Source organism: Agelaius tricolor, unplaced genomic scaffold (genome assembly GCF_023055355.1).
Source record: "Agelaius tricolor isolate 1412-34295 unplaced genomic scaffold, bAgeTri1.0.p SCAF_39, whole genome shotgun sequence".
Classification (NCBI taxonomy): Eukaryota; Metazoa; Chordata; class Aves; order Passeriformes; family Icteridae; genus Agelaius; species Agelaius tricolor.
This window is the reverse complement of record NW_027269299.1, coordinates 1873103-1877500: the sequence shown is the minus strand read 5'-3', so window position 1 is coordinate 1877500 and position 4398 is coordinate 1873103.

Here is a 4398-nt window from a genome sequence, read left to right as displayed (position 1 = left end):
CGGTCGGCGGCATGGCGGCGACAGGTGCTGGCTGCAGGGACGGCGGCCGGCTGCATCACGGCCTGGCGTCGCCTGGGATGGGGAATGGCGCCACGCGTGAGGGACACCCCTCAGCGACGGCCAACCCCAACAGCTGGCCCTTCCCGCGACACCGCGGGCAAGGAGCCGGGACCGCTGCGCAGCTTTTCGCCACTCGGATGGAGCGCGAGGTTTCGTCTCTCTCTCTCTCTCTCTCTCGCTTTTTTCCCCGGGGCCCGTGCCTCGGTTCGAGACTCGTCTCTGTTCCCCCGCGTCCACGCCGCATTGGGTTTGGGCACTTTCGCCCTCTCTCTTTTCTCTCTCTCCTCTCTCCCTTCTTGCGGCTCAGCTCCAGCTGCACCGCCGCCTGATGCTGCTCGCAGCGGGCACCCACACGGGCGCTACCCGGACCGGGGCCGGCACCGGCACCTCGTGTAGTTTTTTAAGGACACCTGAAGGCTCGCAGGGCCATGCGGCCGTCACACAGCTCGGGACGGTAAAGACGCCCTTCCGCAGGCCAGCGGGAGGGGCGACACCTCGCCTGTGATGGGAAGCGAATTGGAAAGGAGACCGCCCTGCCCGAGCACCGGACCCCTCCCGCCGTGGCTTTACCATGACAGAAAAGCCTTAGAAGGAGAGCCGGCCCGCTGGGGGCCCTCTCCGACGACACCCAAAAAGCCACATCAATCAGGAGCGGCTCCGGGAAGGAGCTGCGTGAACGGCGACAAGGGCCCCACAGCCACGGTCCTGGGACAATGGCGACGGCCGCCCAGCTCACCTGAGATCGGATTGCCCACGGCAGCAGAGGAGCGCGGGGGGTGCCGCCACCCGGCCGCGGCCAACAACGGCTCCCCTTTAGGATAGGCAACAGCGGGACTGGACCGGCCTCCGCTTGGCTGGGGGGGGACTCGGCGGCCCCCCCCCCCTCCCTTCCGGCCTGGGGAACCCAGCCGAGAGTGCGAGAAAAAGTGCCACCGACCTGGCGCCACGGGCCACCGGCTTTCACCCAGCCTAGCCGCGGTCGGCTTTCCCTTCCGGAAAAAAAAGCCAGGGGACAGCACGACAAAAAAGGCACACAGGGGCACGTTCGCAACGACCTGTGCTAGCTACGGGGGCCGCGGGGCCGGGGGCCCGGGGTGGGGACCGAGGTACGCGCCTCACTACCTCCCCACGACGGACCCACCGGCATCCCGCTCGCGCCTTCGTTGCAACGCTTCTCGGTGCCGGGGCTTAGGGCTGCGAGAGAAAAATATAAAGGCCCGCGGAGGCCTGGCGGGCGCCCCCCCAACTCCATCCGCCTAAACAAAAAGCAACGGACCCGGCGCGGCAAACCTGGCCCTGCCCGGCATAAGCGGCTCAGTCGATCCGGCCACGACCGAGGTAGGCGAGGTGCCGCCGCCTCACCCAGGACCAGTCCGGCGGGGCTCTCCATTGGGTGCCGGGCCCGTAAAAAAAAAAAAAAAAAACTGGGCCAAAAAGATCTGCCCGCCACAACGCGGGTCCCCGGCTTAAGGCCGAGGAAGGTGGACGGCTTCAACAACGCAGGCCGGGGACCACCGCCGCCACCGAGGCGGACCCACGGGCCCAAAACAACAGCAAATGATTCTGGAGCACAGGCATTGCCTGGAGAAAACTCTCCCCTGCTTTGTCTGGGCAATCCTTAACCAGTGTGTTACATGGCTCTTGCTGCCAATTTCTGCCTCAACAGTGTGATAGATGAATCTGATTCGTGCTAACAATTGTAACTATATTTTAAATATTTTAGAAAATATTTGGTAAACAGTAATAGAAGAAAAGAATATGGAATTAGTGACACAAAACAGATGTTTTCAGATCTTCATGAGAAAACAGGATGCAGGATGTAGTTTGAGATAAGTAACATCCCAAAAGGCAATAGGCCTCAGGATAAATAAAGAATTGGCCTTGAAATGGACAAAATTGGGATGATTCCAGGTATCGATGAAATCATAAGGCTTCTTTTTGGAATATAATGCCGGCTTCTATAACACAAGACTTGGGGTGCATGTGCAGCTTGTGGGGTTGTTCAAAGGACAGTGATGATGAGGAGAAGCCTTCGTGGGAAGCGACCACCAAAGCCAAAAGACCCCTTAGAAGCAAGTGGAGCATGCACTGTGCAGTCCAGTGACATAGATTTCAAGAATCAAAAATAGGAGGAGATTGACAGAAAATTATTGATGAATATGTATTAGCATCCAGTCTATAAGTTGTGATTAGATTCTTTATCTTTTGAATGGGAGGCAGGGTGAGAAAACCCCCCTGTATCCTGACTGGTTTTGCTTATGCTTTATCCAAACCACTGCCAAATTATTTTGTATCTGCTTGATTATATTTGATTGCATGATTTCATATAAAATTGCTGCTCAAATAAAATTGCTGCTAAATTCTAATGTTGGTTTATTAAATTAGACATATAGGGACCTCATTCATAACAACAGCCCACCTCAGTCACCTACCCGTTGGGACTGTGCTTTCTACTGAGCCAGTCCTGCCAGAAAAGCAGCTTTAAACACACCTCTAAGAAGGCACTGATCCAGATAAAGCCCATCCATTCCCCTCTGCCCAGGGCCAGTCCCCTGTACATCTGGCAGCCTGCAAAATCTAACACCCCCTCAGGCTCCAACACATTGTTCCAGCCCAAAGCATAAAGGCAATTTGTTTTGTTAAAGCTGAAGTCATTCCTGCAGGTCCTCGGCCTTCCAAGGCCAACGCTGCCACTCCAGAGGGAATCCTGTGACCCCGAGCATTTGATGGTGACCACACCAAAGCAAGAGGTGGCTCCTTCAGCCGGAGAATGGCACATGGCAGTGCTGTGCCTTTGTGTCCCCAGCCTTCCCCCCACTGTTTCAGCAATGGCAGCTACACTTAGGCACCTTCAGCAGAGCTTATTTGTGTTGGCTTAGTGCAGATCAGGACTCCCAGCCCACCTCTAACAGCAGCTTGCAATGACAACAGCACCTGCACACTGAGGTCTTTTGCTGGAGGCAAGCCTGTCACAAGCACACACCCTCTTCAAACTTCCCATCAAACAGAAAGGAGAAGAGCAGGAAAAGGCTACCTTTGGACCAGTCTTCCCCAGCTCTACACATGGGCCAATTCTGGGTAGAAAACTCCTGCCAGTGCTGGCCTTCTTCTTCATGGTGAGAAACTTCTCCCACAGGAACTTCGAGGGAAGCAGCTGAAAGGCAAAAATAAACCAGACAGAGCCTCAGAGGTGGGCTTGTTCAGAAAGGCTTTTCTTCAACAAGTGGCACTGGTGAACAATTTGTGGTCACATTGTCCAGGACAGTCCTGGAAGCCCTGGAAGTTGCTTGCTGAAATACTCAGCACCAAGAAATTAACAATACAGAGTGCAATACACATACTCCAACCACATGGCTCTGTCCCATCAGCTTCTCCGTGATTGCATGTGACATGGTTGGGGATTTCTGCTCTTTGGGCATTTCTTTCCTCTTTAGGTTCATTGCATTGAGGCAGTGACCTTTTCAAAGAAGGGGGACGAGCTCTCAGAACTGCCCTGACTCCATCCCTGTACAGTACTGAGAACTCACAGCAAGGAGATATCACTGCTGGCTGAGTCCAAGTGAGGCAAGAAAGGAACGTTGTACCAAGAGTGAGGAGCACAGGAATGTGTCCAAGTTGTAGTTCTCTCTGTTAATTAGCATTTGTTTTCTCTCTCTGGGCTCACAGACCCCTGCAGAGAAGAAAACAGAGGGATCTCCTGGACAGAGCCTCAGCAGTGGGGCATCTTCAGGCAAGTGAGCTCCAGACACCAAGGGACATTTGTGGCCTTGGCTCCAGGGAGCAGGAAAGAACTGTACAGCCCTCAAGATTCCTACCAATCCAGAGCTTTCAAGAGAAGCCAACTCCTTTGGGAGAGATACCATCAACACATGGTAAACCAAAATCAGGGGACAATTCCTAGCACAGGAATATTTCCACCATCCTGCAGAACAAAGGTGTGATGGTGTTCACAGGGGTCTTAGGATGAGGGAAGAGACGAGGATCTGACTCCATGGTTCAGCAGGCTTGATTTATTATTTTGTGATATATAATATATTAAAACTACACTAAAAGAATAGAAGAAAGGATTTCATCAGAAGGCTTGCTAAGAATAGAAGAGGAAGGAATGATAACCAAGGCTTCTGGCCTGGACTCTCTGTCTGAGCCAGCTGGGCTGTGATTGGCCATTAATTACCAACATCCAACATGGGCCAATCAAAGATCCACCTGTTGCATTCCACAGCAGCAGATAATCATTGTTTACATTTTGTTCCTGAGGCTTCTCAGCTTCTCAGGAGAAAAAATCCTAAGGAAAAGATTTTTCATAAAAGATATCTGGGACACAAAGGTGCTGAGACA